The sequence below is a fragment of the Macaca thibetana genome, chromosome 11 (genome assembly GCF_024542745.1).
Source record: "Macaca thibetana thibetana isolate TM-01 chromosome 11, ASM2454274v1, whole genome shotgun sequence".
NCBI classification, from domain to species: domain Eukaryota; kingdom Metazoa; phylum Chordata; class Mammalia; order Primates; family Cercopithecidae; genus Macaca; species Macaca thibetana.
Genome location: NC_065588.1, coordinates 120,951,742 through 120,970,957, shown reverse-complemented (window position 1 = coordinate 120,970,957; position 19,216 = coordinate 120,951,742). Strand labels below are relative to the sequence as shown.

General features: G+C 56.2%; 2 protein-coding genes across 4 annotated transcripts in view; one reads left to right on the top strand and one right to left on the bottom strand.

Moving 5' to 3' along the window:
- Positions 1 to 19,216, bottom strand: part of TMEM132B (transmembrane protein 132B) — a 1,306,862-nt gene that overhangs the window by 1,104,173 nt on the left and 183,473 nt on the right. The window lies entirely within an intron of this gene.
- Positions 945 to 19,216, top strand: part of NCOR2 (nuclear receptor corepressor 2) — a 240,891-nt gene continuing 222,619 nt past the window's right edge. For all 3 annotated transcript variants that reach the window (XM_050747807.1, XM_050747808.1, XM_050747805.1), the window contains exon 1: positions 945 to 1,110. The gene's annotated coding sequence lies outside the window, so the exon portion shown is untranslated. The remainder of the gene's footprint in view (positions 1,111 to 19,216) is intronic.

Below are 19,216 nucleotides of genomic sequence, written 5' to 3'. Positions count from 1 at the left end.
GGGGGGGGGACACAGGCTCGTTGCATTGTCTCTGCATTTGTGTCCCTGAATGTCCCCAAGTGGGAGTTCACTCAACAACACATTCGTGGGTCCCTACTGCGATAGGGCAGTGAACAAAATAGATCTCTGCCCTCAGGAAACTGGCATTCTAGCGTCTGTGCCCTCCGGGGTGCTGTGAACTCGCGTGGGTGTCCCAGTATTTTTCTGTGTGAGATCTGACATCTCAGGTCCGTGGTGGGTGGTGAGTCTGCAGTGTGTTCACCCCGGCTGGGTCGGCCCAGCGTGTTCCTGCCTGGAGAGGGCTCTGTGCACTACTGTCTGCTCCCATCCCCAAGTGCCCCACCGTGCTTGCTCCTAAAAGGCCCTGTGTGGGGCCCTCCCTGCGCGCCCCCTCCCCATCCAGCGGCCACTCTAGAGTTATAATTTAATAGGTGAAACGCGATTCCGGAGGTACTGGCGCTGGGGAGGAGGAGGAGGGCCCGCGGGCCCGCAGGAGCAGAGGGAGGGGCAGGCTGGGAGGCGCTTCCCCCCTCCTTCCTCCTCGGGGAGCTGCCAAAAAGAAACTCGGCGTCGCGCCCAAGTGTGTGCGTGCGTGTCTGTGTGTGTGGCGGCGTGGGCGCGCGAGTGGGGACGCGCAGGGCCTGGAGGGGCGGCGCGGGCCCTTTAAGGAGCCAGAGGGGGCCGGGCCGGGGCGCGTCGCTGCGGGCGGGGAGCCGGGAGCAGGGAGGCCGAGCCACCGCCTCCCGGGCTCCCGCCCCGCCCCCTCCTCCCCCTCCCGCCGCCGCCGCCGCCGCCGCCGCCACCGCCGCCGCGGCCGCCGGGGAGCGCGGAGCCGCGGGCAGGCCGGGCCGCACCGGAGCCCCGCGTCCGCCCGCGCCCCGCCCGAGCCCTGCGCCCTGCGCCCGCGCCCTGCGCTCCGCGATGCGCGCCAACTTGCGGGCCGGGGACCCAGGGCCGGCGCCCTAAGAGGCGGCGGCGGGAGGATCGCGTCCCGACCCGAGGCCGGGCCTGCTGCGCGCCCCCAGCCCGATCGGCACCGCCACTTGCCTGAGCGCCCCGGCGGCCCGAGCGCGCCCCAAGCCCGGGCGCCACCGCTGCCACCTCGGCGAGGTGAGTTGGGGCCGAGGGTCCCCGCGGAGGGCGGGGGGGAGGCGCGGGACGCGCTTCCGGGGGATCCGGGGAGGATCGGGCGGCGCACGCGGCTGAGTTGGCGGGGCCCCTGCGCTCCCGAGTTGGCGCTCTCGGGGGGTGGCCTGCTGGGGAGCGAGGCGCCCCGCCGACACTGCGGCCCGCGTGCTCGGGGGCGCTGGGGAACTTAGGGGAACTCCAGCTCCCCAGCGAGGGGGCGGGAAGGAGGGAAGTGGCGTTGGGGTGGGCGGGGGGCGCGCTGGAAATGCAGAGAGCGGCCCCCCACTGTGTGCGGCGGCTCTGGGTACTTGGCCGCCAAGCGTCCCTTGTCCCCGGTGCAGCCCCGGACCTGGGGGGGCGACACTGTGCCTTATTTTCCATTGGGCAGCGCGGGTTTGAAAGCCCTTGGAGATGGCCCCCCTAGCTCCCTGGCCTGGCTGTTGTGGAGGGGCGCATGGGGGTCTCCCACTAGCCGAGGGGGAGAGCCAGCCTTGTCCCTCCTGGGCGTGGGGCCACGGGGCGCTGGGCGGGGTCCCTCGGGAGAGGTGCCCCTGGTCCCCCTCCCCCGCGGGCCGGTGTTCCTGGTGTCTGGGCCTGCCTCCCGTGGCTGGTGACGCCTCATTGGGCCGCCTCCTGGTCCCTCCCCCAGGCTGTGCGGATACTTGGGATGCCACTACTTTGCGAAGTTGGAATTCAGAGCTGATCCCACTTGGGCAGGACTGGGAAGCCCCAGGCCCTTGTGTTGAGGGCAGCTTCCTCATAGGCCTGCGGGGAGTGAGGGCACCCGTGGGGTGCGCCCTCCCCGCCCCAGACACTTGCGGGAGGAGCAAGCCGAGGGTGGGAGGGCACGGCGGGCGGGAGGGAGAGACACGCTCTACCTGGGAGCTGCTGTCGCCCGGGCCCAATTAGCGTGGGGCGCCCGGCGTTATTTTTACATTGTAGGTTTATTTTTTTGGAAGCGAGTGTCCTCCCGCCGCCTGTCGCGCGCTCCGGCTCTCCGAGGGTCTGGTGCAGGCAGCGGGGGCGGATCTGTTCTGTCGGCTCAGCCTCCTCCCTTCCTCCCCCTCCTCCTCTCCCCCGTTGGTGAGAACTGGTTTTATTATGATTATTATTATTTTTTTCCTTTTTGCAGATTTGGAGGAAGGGAAGAGGGGAGGAGGGGAGAAAGGGAGGACCCTGTGGGCTGGGTGGGGGAGTTCTGGGCGCGTTGAGATGTGTTACCGGTGGCCTTGACTTTGCCCCTTTTCAGCCAGGTCTGGGTCCCTGCGGCAGCTTTGATATCGCGGCCCTCTGTGTACCTCGTGGGTGGCCTCTTTTGGGAGTGCTGGGGAGGGGCCGAGCCATGTGAAGCAGCAGTGAGGTGGGATGGCCCACTCTGCACCTCAGCTCCTTGGATTTGAATCTGACTTTTGCCACTTTCCTGGCAGTGTGTCCCTGGACAGATACTTAACCTCTCTGTGCCTGTCAGGTTTCCCATCTGCAAAATGAGGGTGAAAATGGTGCTGAGTTCACAGGGTGGTTGTGAGAGCTGACCATCCGGCCATAAGAATCCCTTGGTACTTGTATGTGTTACTATGACTGCTGTGTCGGTATTATTATTCCTGGGTTATACGATTTGGCCTTTAATCCAACGTGCTCTGGAAGCCCTGTGAAAAGGGGCCACCTTACCTTTGCCTGGGGTTGGACACTGGGGAGATCTGGGGGAGGGAGGGGGCCTTTTCCCACCCCCCTCTGCTTGTCCGGAGAGGATGGAGAAGGGCAAGTGCCCCCACCCATTGAACAGATGCAAAGACTGAGACAGGCCCAGTAGAGCTGGGGGTGGGGGGAGGGTGGGGGGTGGAGCCAGCGGTAACTGGCGAGTCGGCAGCGCGGCTGCGAGGGCATCCCAGGCCCTGTCTGGCTTCCCTGAGCCGCCTGCCATGGCCCTGCTTGGAAATTCGCTGCTGCCACCGCCAGCGGGTGCCGGGGGAATCTGTGGTGCCGGTGCCCAGACATGGGGGCGGGAGCACAGCGGGCCCCAGCCCTGGCCTCTTCCCACTGAGCTATTTACGCTGCTAGGGATCAATACTATTGATAAATCCATGTAAATGGTAATGTGGCTGTCAGGCCCTGGTGAGGGATGGAGACCCCTCCTGGGGCTGCGCGCTCCCCCTCCCCCTCTCGGATAGGGTTCGGTTACGTGGGAAGGATTTATTTGGCATAATCTGTTCTTTTTCCCCAATTAATAATACTCATGCCACCTCCTAAAGATTTCCCAGAGCTCTGCAAACACGAATTTACTGCATGGAAGCCCTGGGCTGGGAAGGGCTTGATTGTTCTCCGGGCCTGCGGGTGGGGGGCAGGGGGCGCGGGCAGGGGGCGCTGGCAGCGCAGACACCCACCGAGGGAGTTGGAAGGCAGCCCCAGGAGTCCTGGCCCCCAGCGTCTGCCATTCATGCTAGGTGTGGAGGCTGCCTGGCCCAGTTTCCCCCTGGCTGAGAGGGGGCGCATTCATAGTTCTGTGTTCCCAACCCCCGTCTGAGAGTGTAGGTGGAGAAGTTGGTGCTTCACTCTGAGATGGGAGGCGGGGGTGGTACCTACGCAGAACCCAGCCAGAGGGTTCTCCTGGGGTCCTGTCTGTAGGAAGGGAGATTTTAAGGCAGAGGAGACAGGCTCTCAGCCTTTCCTCCCGACGCTGTCTGAACTGAAAAGCCCCACAAATGCTGCCTCTGACCGTGGTGGGGGGTTGAGAGCTTTTATTTGTGTGTGTGTGTTTTCCCTTCTGTGTTTCCTCTTCAGATCTCAAACACTAAACAGCCTCCCCAGGTGACACTTCTGAGACTGGGGAACTGCCAGTGGGAGCTGGTAACTCCTGCCCGGGGTGCCCAGGGGAGGGGCAAGGAGGGTCCCAAGCTTGGGTTGCTGCCTGGGGAGAGCCAGGTTTTTTAGGCCCAGGCCAAGGGTGACAGAAGGTCTCTGTCCCTAGGTGGGTGCGTGGGGTCCCCAGGGAAGTGATGCTTGGGAAAGGCCGGCTGGGCATCTTTTGAGGGAGCTTGGAGCCAGGGAACTGACTTTACAACCCATCTGGGAAACTCTCAGCCTCCATGCTGGAAAAGGCTATGAATCATACACTAGTAATAAGCACCAACACCTACTGTGTGCCAGGAACTATGCTCTACACAAATCCACTTGTTTACTCTTCATAACCCCTCTATGAGTTGGTGCTTTTATTATCTTATTTTATAGATGGTGAACTTGAGGCACAGAGAGGTTAAGTGCCTTGCCCAAGGTCACACAGTGTGGATGTGGAACTACGAATTCAGACCCGGGATTATTCACAGTCATGTTAGTGCAGCAGGAATTTACTGCAGGCCTGCTTTGCAGAGCTGCCACAGAGGATATGAGGAAAGAAATGATGTTTCTTCTTGGAGCAGCACCTACGGATCTTTGTCCCAGGGTGGGCAGGAGACTGAGAACTCGTTCTCCCCAGGCTTTGGGGAGAAGGATAGGGCCTGGCATTTCTTTGAGGTCTCATTTTATCCTAAACATTCTTGCAAATTTGGCATTCGCCTTGGCGACACTGCTGTGTTTATTTTGAAATGAAAACATGGTTTTGAATTATTTAGCATGGTGCTCCAGAAAGCTGCAGCAGCAGAGCTCTGTGGCCTGGAGTGCCCGTAGGCCCGGGCATCACCCTGGGGTACTGTGTAGCCGGAGGGCTTCTGCTCAGCGAGGCCCTGGAGCGGATGGCGGCTTCATTCCCATTTTACAGATGAGGGCACAGGTCCAGGCTCGCCCGAGGTTGCACAGTGGAGGGGCCTGTGCTTATGATGAATGAACTTAGCATCATTGTTATTATCATGTCTCTTTTAGAGCAGAGTGAGGCTTTTGAACCTGGGCATTTCCACACTGCCCTACCCACTTGGCTCCGGCTAGCCTTGATTGAGGAAGGAGCTTTTGGTTTATAAATCTAGAAAGAATTGTCCTAAACATATACTAGAGGACAATCTGGGAGTGTTTTATCTGCCATCCCAGGGAGCCGCCGATTTAGCATTGCAAGTTCCAGCTTGGCCATTTACAAGCAGTGGGTCCAGGTGAGTGCCCCTTGCTCTCAGGGTTTAGGGGCCCTCATCTGCAAAATGGGCACATTGCTGGCCAGCTGTGCCATAGCGGAGAGCCTTCAGGGGCAAAGGGCATGAATAATGAGTTTGCTGCTCAGCTCTGCAGCTTCCAACTGTGAATGAGTTACTTACCTATTGTGAGCCTTAGTTTGCTCCTCTCTCAAATGGGGATGTTGCTGCTGCTTCTGACTTTATGGTTGTGAGATAAAATGAGCTCCTGTGTGTCGCAGGAGCTGCTGTGTCCATTTTGGCTCATCCTTTGGAGAGCAAAGACTTGCTATAGAATTTGCTGTGTGAACCCAGGTCCGCACCTACAGGCTGCTCCAATATCACCCATTCCTCCCTGTTAAAAGCTGCTGGGAAGGATCCTCTAATGGACTCGTCTCTTTTCCAGAGCCCCAGGCTTCAGCTTGTTGCCCTTTGGAGACGGTGGCCTCCTCTCCCGTTGGTCGTTGGTGTTTCACAAATGTGCTCAGCTCCCTCCCTCTGCCCTTGAAGGTTGAGGTTTTCCATTAGTCTTTAATCACTTAGTGTCTGTAAGGCACTTGGAGTGCTTCGAGGTCATGGGCAGCCTGGAGAGTGGGCGAAGGCCGTGGGGAGGACTGGGAAGGCGGCCTGGGGGAGGGCCGAGCTTCCCCTCTGCGCCTGGTTACTGAAGAAAGGAGCAGGGTTCGAATCGTGCTTCCATTTATTAAGAACTTGAGTGAAGCCTCTGACCTCGTGGCCTTGGTTTCCTGATTCTTAAAAGGGAGGGAAAGAAAATAATGCCAGCCTTAGAGGGTAGCCTGAGACGGGCTGTCTGGGAACTCCTGCGGTGATGGGAGATGATGCGGCTGCACTGTCCCGTGCTTTAGCCACTAGGTGTCTGTCACTTGGGAGCACTTGAAAAGTGGGTCCCTGCCACTGAGCAGCTGAACTGGCCATTTTATTTAATTTTAATTTACTTAAATTTAAATAGCCACCTGTGGCTGTGGCTAATGGCTACTTAACCCGAAGGCACAGGGGTGGGTGAAGTCATATTCTGTGTTTCAGAGCAGGGCCTGGGCTCTTGGTATCTGATTCCTTCCCCAATGCCCCACCTGCACCCCAACTTTTTTTGAGGTAGGGTCTTGCTGTGTCACCCAGGTTGGAGTGCAGTGGTACCATCACAGCTCATTGCAGCCATGAACTCCTGGGCTCAAATGAACCTCCCGCCTCAGCCTCCCAAGTAGCTGAGATGACAGGTGTGCACCAACATGCCTGGCTAATTTTAAAATTTGTTATAAAGGTGGGATCTCTCTATGTTGCCCGGGCTGGTCTTGAACTCCTGGGCTCAAGTGATCCTCCCGCCTCAGCCTCCCAAAGCACTGGGATGCCAGGCATGAGCCACTGAGACCGGCCTGATTTTTTTCCCTTTTCATGTGTGTTTTCTCTGCATGGTGCCATCCTGGAGGGTCTTCCCCTTTCAGCAGTCCTTTTTCCCAAACCTAGCCCGGAGTGCCCTCTGGGTTGGTCCCCTTCCTCTTCCCACATCTCACTGTCTTCCCCCTCTTCCTCTCCCACTAGCCTCTGGGGTAGGGCAGTCCAATAGAACTTTGCCGTGGTGAGAACGTTCTAGGTATGCCAGTACCATAACCAAGAACCATGTGGGGCATTGGGCATTAAAACTGCCCAGAGGTGTTGGGGGAGTCTCCTTCCATTCCAGCCCTCCTGGTTTCTGTTCCCCCAAGGCAGTCACAGCTTGAAGTGAGGCCAGTGCCACAACCGGGGGATGAAATTTTAGTTTTTAATAAATTTGAGTAGCCACTTGTGGCTGGTGGCCACTGACCCTATTGGGCAGTGTGGCCATAGTGACTCCTACTATATGGAGCTGTCTTCCCACATCCTTCCTTAGCTGTCACTCCTCGAGCGCAGGAGACAGCTCCAGGTCGCTGTGAAGTGTGGGCAATTCTTACCTCCCGGTGCTGAGCTCATGTGGAAAAAGCTTTGTGCAGATTCGTGGGGGCTGACCCAGCCGGACCCAGAGGAATCCTAGGTTAGCAGCGACGATCCCCCGGCCACCCTTGTTGGTATCTTGTCTGCACGAGCAGGTACCTACAGAAGACACCCACCTGCTTTCTCTAAGTAGGATCATACTTATTTTTTTGTGATACAAGTTAATACATCATGGACTTCTTTGATTAACATTTTTGGGGATAATGTTGCTTTTTATACTTCTTGGGAAGAATGTAGAAAAACAAAAACTAATGCATTCAAAACTCTGCCAGTTGCTTTGGGCTTTATAAAAGCTTATTTTTTAAATGAAAGAAAATGCATTGACTTGTAAAAAAGAAAATTAACACATTGCGTAGAAGTCTCCCTGGGTTCCTGGCCTCCCGGTTTCTGTTCCCCAAGGCAGTCACAGCTTCCAGCGCCTGAGTTTCCTCCGAGATGCTCTCGGCATATGTCGGCCTTAAATGGACTGTATGTGTGCGTTCCCTTTAAAAACAAACACGCAAGTGGTATCACGCCATATATTCAGGTCTGATTTTTGCCGTCATAGTCACATCCTATGTGATACTATGTCTCGGAGCCGACTGTGGAACGTAGAAAGCAAGAGTTGGCAAACTATGGCCCTTGGGCCAGATCCGGCCAGCCTGCCGCCTGTTTCTAAATGGTGCACAAGCTGAGAATGGTTTCTCCATTTTTTAATGGTTGAAAAAAGTCGAAAGAAGAATAATATTTTATGACATGTGAAATCATATGAAATGCAAATTTTGGTGTCCATAAATAAAGTTTTGTTGGAACGCAGCCACGCTCACTCATTTACATGTTGTCTGTGGCTGCTTTTGGGTACAACGTTTGCAAAGTTGAGTAGTTGTGACAGAGGCTGGAAGGCCTACAGAGCCTAAAATATTTACTCTCTGGCCCTTTACAGAAGATGTTTGCCGATCCCTAATATACTACCTCACTGTTTTGAACCTCAGTGTAGCCTTGCATGGTTTCCCTGTTGAGGAAACTATGGCCCAGAGAGGGGTGTGAGTTGGGGTCATTCCAAGTAGGCCCTAAAACCCCTCCTTCTAGCCTGGGCTACTGTTCTTGCTGAGTTACGCTGATGCTCATGGTTATAATTTGCTCTTGTAGAATGCAATAGGAAAAGGGGGATGGTTAAGGCAGCAAGCAGTTGGCCTGATTTTTGGCACAATTTTTTGACCTCTTAAATGATGACTGAGACTGTAATGCCTTCTTTAGAGTGGTATATAGTTGCTGTAGCACCTACTCTGTGGCACGGCATCGTTTTCACAATTTTCCAAAGCCATAATCCATCTTGTTTCCTTCTTTGCTTTGGCTACTAGGAAGCTCAGAGCCAAATTTGCCGCCTGCCTTCTGCAATCACTGGTTTATGTTTTGGCTTTATCTACTTCATCCTGATTTTGGATTTGTTTATCTCTGATTTTTTTCCCTTTTCCCTGACCATGCTTTCTGATTTTTATCTTACCTTACACATTCCTGAAAGTGCCTCAGTTCTTGAGGGGCAGAATGGGTCAGGCAGGAGCAAAGCAAAAGAAAACACTTTGCAAGATGCTTTCATGCACCATCCCCTGCACCAACATTCCATAGGAGGAAACCAAAGGCTGGTGCTGTGGAGTGTCTTAACCAAGGTCAGACCCTGGGTGAGAACTGAGCACGGTTTTGGGGTCCGAGTTGGGAAGATGACAGTGAGTGACTTGGATGGTGAAAGACTTCCCATTTGAGAGCCCATGGGGGCCTTGAGAACTGCTTGACCTGAGGGAATGCCCTGGAGGTGGGGAGCTCAGCACTGTGGTACCCAGAGACCTCAGGAGGCAATATTGCAAGTGCGTCTGAAGTCAAGGGACCTCTGGGCCATCTGGTTCCAACCTGGATTTGTGGCTGATGCTTCAGGCCCCCTGCTTTCTCCTGCTGACCTTTCTTTGCATCTGGAAAGGAAGTGGGGGGGGAAGGTAAGTCAAAGGGTGGGCTGTTGGAGGTGGAATTGTGGACCAGACCTAGGTGACAAGTCACCACTAGCCTGCACATGTCTGTGCGTGTGTGCATGCGGGCTGGGCAGCTCCTGGGGGTCAGTCTCTTCTGGGGTCCGGAGGCCCTCTCCGTCTCTTGTCTCCCAGGGTTCACTTGATTTTCCGTGGCCTGTGTTTGCATTTTAGGGCTGATGAGTGGACCTGGAGGGACCCACAGGTCTGAGTGACCTGGCCTTGGACAATAACAAAGGCTCCATGCAGAGTTCCTCAGTTTGCATAGCGGTGAAATGGGGTGATGAGCGACACATGGCCTCACAGGCTGTGAAGTGAAAGGCATTCAGGGGTCCGTTGGGGTGCGGTTGTCCCTGAAGACCGTGTCGTGCCCCCCCCTTCCTGTCTGTCACTCATGGGCCCACGGCACTGACCCCAGGGTCAGGGAGGTGGACCCAGCAGTCTCCTTGCCATTGCTCAGGGATGTCCCAAAGGGACCTTGGATCCCACCTATGCAAAAGTGGACCATTGACCCCTGCAGCCCTCAGGCCCCTGTTCTGGGCATCCTCCTGGAGTGAGGGACGTGGTCCTAGCCCCCTCTCGACGGCCCACCTGGGACTGCAGTCGCCTCCTGCCTGCTCTCTGGCCGCCATCTTGTACCCACAGTCCCCTCTCTGCAGGCAGCCCAGTGGAGCCACAGCAGCTAGAGTGACTTGACCTCATCAGCCTGCAGGGCTTCCCTCCATTTCTTGAACAAAAATCAGAATCTTTCTTACTGCCAGGGAGGTCTGTACGCCCCCTGTCTGCCCACCTGTGGCCTTCCCTGGCCCGCTCCCCACAATTCTATGGTGGGGCTGGGGAAACATCGGGCCAGGTCTGAGGCGGGGTGGGTGGGGCAGTTGATTTTTCTTTGTGACCCAGGGGATCTGTCTGGGGATGCTCTTAAGTCATTAGTCCCAGAGGCCAGACCCACAGGGGAGGGCCTCGAAGGACTCTGTTTGTCCTCACACTGAACTCTGCGGTACCTGCTGAGACCCTCGGGGAGCTGGGGCCCCAGTGTGGCTACAGCGTCTCTGTGACCATGGGAACCTGCCTGGTGCCAGCCCTGCTCCTGAGGCTAAAGAGGAGAGCCTGCGGGGTGGGGTGGGGGCAGGATGCAGCTCTAGGCTGGGCCAGGCCTATCAGCATGGGGGCCTGCAGGGGATGTTGCCCTCTGGAGCCTGGCAGGAGTCAGGGGGCCTTTCCAGGGTCCTGGGGGCTTGGCCAGGTCCACAGGGTCAGGATTTGGGAGGGATTCTGTGTGGCAGTGGCTCTTGGGTGATGCCCACTGCTGGGTAAACCAGGGGAGGAAGGCAAGCGGGAGAAGTTGGGAGACACTTGCTTTAACCTGCCACGCCACCCACCCACGCCATCTGCCACCCTCCTGGATATTTTTTAACCATTTCGCATCCTCTGTCACTATCGTGCCCTGGCCTAGGCTGCTGCATGGTGTTGGACAGTGCCCCTGCCACCTTCCCACCCATTCATGTTCCTCCCGGAACCTCAGGCTGTGACCTTATTTGGAAACAAGGTCTTTGTGGATGCGTTTAATTAGGAAGAGGTCATCCTGGAGCAGGCTGGGCCCTAAATCCAGTGGCCTGTGTCCTTATAAGAGGACAAAAAGACACAGAGGAGAAGGCTGTGCGACAATGGAGGCAGAGACTGGAACGATGTGGCTGGATGCCAAGAAGTGTCAGGGACCGCTGGGAGGAGGCTCGGGACACGCCCCCACGGAGCCTCCGGAAGGAGCCACCCTGCCAACACTTTGATTCTGAACCTCTGGCCTCCCGAACTGTGAGAAAGTAACAGTGGGTTGTTTTAAGTCCCCGGTGTGTGGGGCTTTGTTTATAGCAGTTCTAGAAGCGAACACGGCTCCCAGCACAACTGTCTCTTCACTGGTCACCCTGAGACCCATACCCCACGCGGCAGCCAGGGACAGGCCTGGAAAATCCAGGGCAGCAAAACCCAGGGCAGGACAGTCCCGCTGCTGCTCTGAAAGCCGATTCCCTGACTGGGCCTTGAGGCTCTGCCCTCTGCCCCCGCGTGGCCTGTCCTCTGCAATCTGCTCCCCTCGCTCACTCTGTTTCAGCCACACCGGCCTCGCTGTTTCTCCTGAAATGCACCAGGCAGCTTCTGCCGCGGGGCCTTTGCACTCGCCCTGCTGGAGCACTCTTTCCCAGTGTCCGCAGACCTTGTCTCATTCCTTTGACATTTTTCTTGAATTTTTTGTTTGTTTGTTTGTTTGTTTGTTTGTTTGTTTGAGACAGAGTCTTGCTTTGTTGCCCAGACTGGAGTGCAGTGGCGTGATCTCTGCACACTGCAACCTCTGCCTCCTGAGTTAAAGCAGTTCTCCTGCCTCAGCCTCCTGAGTAACTGGGATTATAGGCGCATACCACCACGCAGGGCTAATTTTTGTATTTTTAGTAGGTGATCCACCTGCCTCAGGTGATCCACCTGCCTTGGCCTCCCAAAGCGCTGGGATTATGGGCATGAGCCACCACGCCTGGCCTGATATTTTCATATTGAAAATTGCACCCTCTCCCCTCCCTCCCTCACTTGTTTCCCATTGTGCCATCTTCTGATGATGGTTTCACACGTTTGTCATCTTGCTGTTGTCTGTCATCCCTGTGAGAATGGACATTCCACAAGGGTGGGGATGTCTGTCTGTCTCCCAGGTACTAGAGCAGTGCTGGGTACATCGTGGGTACCTCGTGGATGTGTTGAGTGTTGGGCTGTGGCTGGGCATGTCCTCACCTCGTGCCCTGGTGCCCGTCGGGGGTCCCAGGTCATCCATCCATTCATCCCTGTGCCTAACACCTGTACCCTCCCTTGCCCGTGGCCCCCTTCTGCTCCCACAGAGCCTCCAAGTCACTGAGTCTGTGGCCATTCCCTCTCTGTCCCTCCCTTGGTGGCTGTGACCACCCCTTGCTAGCACTGCACTTGGCCCCTGAGCTCCACGGGTGAACGTAAGCCCAGAGAGGCCCAGAGCGGCCAGGGTGTGGAAGAACCAAGTTTTGCCTAATTCAGCGTTCATGCCTCCATTTCGCCATCCATAAAGTTGGCATAATCAGATTCCTCGTTTCTCAAGGTTGTCTTGAGCATTTTGTGAGGTCCTACATGAAGGTGCTTATTGCCTGGCGCTGGGAGCACAGAGAAGCCTTCCGTGTGGGCTGGGCTAGTGCTTACTGTTTTCAGTTTGCCGTGTGGGTGTTCCCTTTGCCAATTTTTGGAGGAAGTTGAGGCATCACAACCAGGCGACCCCAGGGACCAGGGAGGGACTTTAAACCCGAGTTCCCATGGATGGGTGGCCTGAGGCGGATCCTTCCTGGCCTTGCTCCTCTCCCCAAGGAACCAAGTAAGTTCTGGGGGGTCCAAACCCACTGCAAGCTTTCTGGACGGATTCCCAGGGCCAGCAAGACTTCTCTGCTGTTTGGCAAGATAGGAGACCTCGGCCAAGATAGGAGACCTCGGCCAAGATAGGAGACCTCGGCCAAGGTAGGAGACCTCGGCCAAGATAGGAGACCTCGGCCAAGGTAGGAGACCTCGGCGAACTCTGGGTAGGGGGCCGCTCTGCGTTTCTTCAGCGTAGTTCTTTCTGTCACTTTGTGCTCTGTTTCGCATCTGTAGAATGGGGGTAACTGCAGTCCCCGGTGTGTAGGGGAGTGGACACTTGGGACTGCTATGGCGATGACACCCGTGCATGTACACATCCTGTGGCCGTTGTCACCGCTGTGTCCTGGGGCTTGGTTGGGATGCCCCCGTGCCTGCCACTTGCTCGGGCTCCCTGGGCTTTGTAAGCTGTGCACACACTGGAGGGTATAGTAGAGAGAGCTGCTGCTTCGCACGTGTCCTGGTGCAGGGGTGCCCCCTGCCCCAGCATTGCTGTCTGGTGTCTGAGCAGGGAGGGGCAGAGGTGAGGGTGCTCCAGAGAGGGCCCTGAGCTGGCAGGATGCAGGCAAGCTTGCTTTTCACCACCTGGCTTAGTTCATCTAAGCTTCACAATAACCCAGTGTGGCCAGAACTGTTAGTTTCCCTGTTTACAGATGGGGACACTGAGGCACAGAGTGGTGATATCATTGGATTAGGACACACAGCTCCTAAGCTCCTTGCTTGGTGGGCAACTGTCATGGGCAGGGTCCATTCTGTGCTTTCATCCCTTTGCCCTGGACTGTGGCCCTTGGGAGTGACCGGGGACAGTCCTGGGTCCACCATGTGCCCAATCCTGGACATCAAAGCCCATGTCTGCCCTGACCCAGCCCATTCCCCTCTGGGTCACCCTCGAAGGCTCCCAGGCTGCGGCCGGCTCTGCCGTGCAGGAAGCTGACCCTGGCTGTCTTGGCTTCTCCCTGCTCGGCTATAAATAGCAGCTGCAGCGGCGGGCAGGAAGCTGCATCTCCCGGCACCTGGGCCCTGGGCGCTGCCCCCTTGCCGCAGCGCCTCCCGGTACTGTGCGGCCCTCAGTGGGAACGTGGAAGTGGAAGCGTGCTGTGCGTCGGGTGTGTGCTTTCTGGTTTGCTGTGTGACCTTCAGGCTCTCGCTGCCCTCTCTGTGTCACAGCCCCTGTCCGTGAGTCCAGGCCGCCTCTGTGCTCGCGGTGCCGTAAGGAGTGCCTTTGGGTGCTTGGAGGTGCGGAGGGCGCAGCATGACGTTTGACATTGAGAAGGGGGCGCCTGACTTTTGCCTTGGAGAGAGGGGAGCTGAGTGGGAGGGGGCACTGAGGGAACCTGGGGAGGGGAGCTTCCCATAGGAGATATTCCTGTCTGGATGCCCAGCTGGGCGGTGGGAGGCTGGAGGGCCATAACGATGTGGAACTGCCTGGAGGGCCCCGGACTGGGAGGTGGGCCATGCCGGGTTGCTGTGTGACTTTTTGCACAGCGTCTCTGGGACCTGTGAAATGGAAGCGATGCCACCTCGCGGCACCTCTGGCAGGAAAGAGACGCAAAAGGGCTTTGAAGCAAGGAAGGTGTTTTGTCGTGCCCTCGGTCGTCTTTAAGCATCTCGAGGGTTCATGTCGCTCATGCCATTATGTGCTTGTGGGGCAGGGCTCGCCCTGTTCCTTTTTGGCCTGCCCCGGGGCGCTGGCTCCTGAGTGGGGGTTTGTGAGAGCATAGTCACCGGGAGCTGCAGGGGAGGGTGCTGACCATGCCAAGGACATCCTGAGCAGCTTTGGGTGGCCTCTGGTTCCCCAGCTCCCCCACTCCCCATTTGGAGGGACACCACCTGCACAGTGGGGGCACATGCTGCTCGGGCTCTTGGACGTCTCCTCCTGTGGGTGCCCCGCAGCAGCTCAGCTGTACCCTGCAAAGCCTTCTGCAACCTGGCATGCAGGGGTGTGAGGAAGCGTAGGTTTCAGCAGTGGGGGGATTTCTTATGGATCTTACTAGAGCATGGGCTGTACAATCGGGCCATTCGTGACTGGTCAGGAAAAAAACGTTGCTCAAAAGTATTGATAAATTCTTTGTTGTTAATCTGGAGAGGGACGTCTCTAGTGATAGGCCACAGGGCTCTGTCTGATCACGTTTTCATCAGACGCTGGACTCTGCACTGCTGGGGACGTGTATTCACATACAGGTGCTGGCACTGGGCATACTCGCCCATGCTGTGTAGCAGTGGAGAGACTGAGGCACGTGGACCCTGGTGGGAGTTCAGGATCTGTGGGGTGGGGCCTTGGGAGTTCCCTAGAGGCCTAAAGATTTTTGTTTTTGAAGCCTGTGTTAAGCCGCACGATGTCCTAATTCCCAGAAGCTGTGAATATATTATTTTATGCCACAAAGGGGATTTAAGGTGGCAGATGGAATTAAGGCTGCTAACCAGCTGACCTTGAGATGGGAGATTATCCTAGATTATCTGCTCGGGCTGGATGTAATCACAATGGTCTTTATAAGAAGGAGGCAGGAGGTCAGAGTCAGAGAGATTTGAAGATGCTGCACTGCTGGCTTTGAGGATGGGGAAGGGGCCGTGAGCCAAGGAGTGCAGGCAGCTGCTAGAAGCCATAAAGGGTGATGGACAGGTTCTCCCCTAGAGTCTTCAGACTGGACGCGGCCCTACTAATACCTTGGTGTTAGCTCTGTTAGATCCATTTCAGACCTCGGACCTCCAAAACTGTAAGGTAATAAACTCATGCTGGCTGGACACGGTGGCTCACGCCTGTAGTCCCAGCACTTTGGGAGGCCGAGGTGGGAGGATCACTTGAGGCCAGGAGTTCAAGACCAGCCTGGGCAACACAGTGGGACCCCCCTGTCTCTACAAAAAATACAGAAAACTAGCTAGGTCCCAGCTAGTACTTGTGGTCCCAGCTAATCAGGGGACTGAGATGGGAGGATCACTTGAGCTCTGGAGTTGGAGGCTGCAATGAGCTGTGATCGTGCCACTGCACTCCAGCCCAGGTGACCAAGTGAGACCCTGTCTCAAGAAACCAAAAAAAAGAAACCCCAAACCCCCCAAAAACTTGTTCTGTTGTAAGTCGCCGAGTTTGTGGTCATTGTCACAGGGGCAGAGGACGCTTGCTGTCCCCACAGAGCCTGTGATTTCCCTGTGAACCAGCAACCGGGAACAGGGCCGTGGGTGATGTGGCCATGGAGACAATGGCTGCTTTCCTACCGTGGGTGACCTTGGAATTAAGTGACCCTCAGTTTCTTGACCTTGACCTGGGGACTGTGGCTGAAGAGCACAGAGTGAAGAGAGAAACCTGCAAACTGTAAAGGGCTGTGCTGGGGAAAAACCAAAATGCAAAAGAAACACACAGAGAGGCAGAGAGACATTTGTGCTTTCTTTTTTCTTTTCTTTTCTTTCATGGTTTTGTTTTGTTTTTTTTTTAGACAGGGTCTTGCAATCTGTTGCCCAAGTTGGAGTCCAGTGGTGCAATCGCAGCTCACTGGAGTCTTGACCTGCCAGGCTCAAGCAATCCTCCCATCTCAGCCTCCTGGGTAGCCGGGACTACAGGCATATGTCAACACGCTCGGCTAGGCTAATTGTTTTGATTTTTAGTAAAGATGAGGTGTCGTTATGTTTCCCGGGCTGGTCTTGAACTCCTGAGCTCAGGAGATCCTCCTGCCTTGGCCTCCCAGAGTGCTGTGGTTACAGGTGTGAACCACTGCACCCAGCCCCTTTTTTCTTTTTCTTTTTTTTAATCCCTTAAATCCAGTTGGGGTACCTGGTCCCAATGGTTGTCCAGAAAAAAAATGTGTCCCCAGCATGTCCCATGACAAACCACAGTTGATTTCTCCTGGCTGGGTCTCCCACATGGGCTCTTGGAGCTCGGCCTTTCCCAAGGGGCAGGTGTTCCGGATTCTCAGAACAGCAGGGCACATGCTGCTGCCTTCCAGCTTATTAAAAAGAGGAAGACAACGGCCTCCTGCCCCCAGCCCTCTGGGCCTGCATGCAGAAACCTGAAGCCTGCAATTAAGTGAAACTGGATCCTTAGTGGGGAGAGGTTCTCCTGGGCTGCTGGAAGAGACTCCAGGTTCCAGGCCCTGAGGAGGACTGCCGGCTTGTCACGGACTGTGTGGGGTCTTGGGGGCAAAGAGGCGGCCAGGGAAGAGAGGAGAGAGGGAGACCAGGCCAGTCGAGCCTTAGCCCAGGACGCCAAACTCGGGGCTGTAAGCTAAGGTGGCTTTTTGTTAAAAGAGAAAAAATGACAGGTGACTTTCAAATCACGGGAGTCGCCTTCCTGAAGGCCACCGCCTCTCACTGGGGCCTGGGCTTTTCCAGGAACCTCTGTGTATCGCCGCATGGCCTGGGAACCTGCCTTGTCTGTGGACACATGGATCTGCGCGTGCTGCTCTCCTCTCTGCTACTGGGGGAGCTGTATGACTGCTAGTTTTGTAGGTCAAGAGTAGTCGAGTATTGACAGCTTTGTATATAATTTGGTGCAGTAGTTTTCTCGGCTAGACGAGCGGCAGACCTGTGTGGTTCTAGACACTGTGTTCTCACGCAGCTTATCACATGACTCTGCCTCAGTTTCCTAATATGTGAAATGAGGACCTAAGTAGTCCTCACCTTCTAGGATTGTTTTGAGAATTAGAAGGGTAATAGACACAGCATCCAGAACTGTGGCATTAGCTATCATTATTTTTATCTGTATGATTACAGGTTTTCACCATGTGCTGGTGCAGTTGGATCCAGTTGGCTAATTTTAACTTCTTATAGTATTTTGTCATGGGGATGTGACATGTGCTTGGTGTGTTTCCTGGGGAAAGCTACTTGGGTTGATCAGGTGCTTGCTGTGGGAAGGGGCTGCCGGGGACTTTCTAACGAGCACCTCTGGGTGCCTGGGTGCTGTGGTGAGTGGATTTGCCAGCTCCGGGCTTCTCCTGGTGGTGCCAGGGGTGCTTCATGGGGGCTTTGCTGGGTCAGTCCTCTCTCCATTGAGGTGTGGGTCCCTCCCTGCCAGGTCCTAGTGGAGCCACCCAGGGCCAGTCTGGGCATGTGGTTTGGCAGCTGCTTTACATAAAAGACTGTTTTTGGTTTTTAGAAGCAGAACAAATATGTTCTCTATAAGCTGGAAAATTAAGGAACGAAAAGCTTGCACATAAAAAAATACAACCACGTTCCTACCCCCCAGAGACAGACTGCCAGCCTCCTGGCCAGTGTAGATTCTGATGAAAAGGAACAGAGCTGTCCTCGCCCTGTTCACTGTCCTCCCCCTGTTCACTGTCCTCCCCCTGTTCACTGTCCTCCCCCTGTTCACTGTCCTCGCCCTGTTCACTGTCCTCCCCCTGTTGAGCGTCCTCCCCCGTTCACCATCCTCCCCCTGCCAGTGGCTGTAGGGGGAAGGGGCTATGAAATATACAGATTCCGGAGCCCCCACTCTAGACCCAGTAGGTTAGACTCCTGAAGGATGGGGCAGGTATTTGGCAGCTGGGGTGGGGCTGTGAGTCAGTGGGACCTGGGTTCAGGTCCCGCCTCTGCCTTCCTTCCATTAGGTGGGGCAGGAAGCCTTACCTCTCTGAGCTCTGTGACCTCGTCTTCTTGACTGTGTCCTGCATGGGGGCCCTGCACACAGTAGGTGCCCAACTGACCCTCTCATGCATTTGGTAAGGACGGCAGGGTTCTCAGGCTGGGCACTGTTCGAGTTTTGGGGGGCTGGGTCATTCTCTGTTGCAGGGAATGCTCTGGCTGCTGCAGAATGCTTAGCAACACCCTGCCTCCACCCATCAGACCCCAGTGGCACCTCAGCCCCCTTTGCTACAGCCAGAAATGCCTCCAGACTTTGCCTACTGTCCCTCTGGGGGTCACAGTCACTCCCGCCAGACCCCTGCGATACAGGATCTTAGAGAGGGACCTTGGGAGGGGAGAAAGGTCCCGTGAAGGTGTTTTCCTTGGAGCCCGCGCCCAGCGTGTAGATTTTGTTCACTCACTACTTCCCGTAAGTACCTAGTGTGTACTTCCCCTAGGCAGGCGTGACTCTGCCCGTCCACCCCTGCCTTCCCAGTGGGATGGGGTGGTGACTTAAGGCCCCGTTCCTGCCGCCCTCTCTCCCTCTGTGAAATGGGATAAGGTTATCTTGATGGGTTGCTGGTGATCCGGCGAGGAGCTCTGTCACCTTCGGGTGGGCTGTTTTCTTTCTGGGCCTTGGTTTCCCCAGCTGGAGAAGGGCGTTCATAATAGCATTTACCTTCTGGGTTGCAGTGGGGAGTCAGGAGTCACTGCGACTGTGATGGTGAGCCCATGATGTGTGCCCACTTCTGTCCTGGGGCTCCCTCAGCCTGCTGTGCCCTGGCGCTGGGGCAGAAGCCCTTGGCGCCTTCTCTGTGCCTGGCCTCGCGGGTGGGGTCTCTACTCCAGGGGGCTCAGTTGCTTCCTCCCCAGGCCCCCAAGGAGCCAGCGCAGCAGAGATCACTAAGGGGATTAAGTGGGTTCATTTGATCCCGAACATGAACCTGAGCAGGCAGCTTATCGCCTCAAAAGCCAGGCGGGCAGTGGGTCACCCAGCCAAGCGGGGAGTGCGGGATTTTCTCCTCCAGCCACGGCCCTGCCCCTCCCACCGCCAGCCCCTCA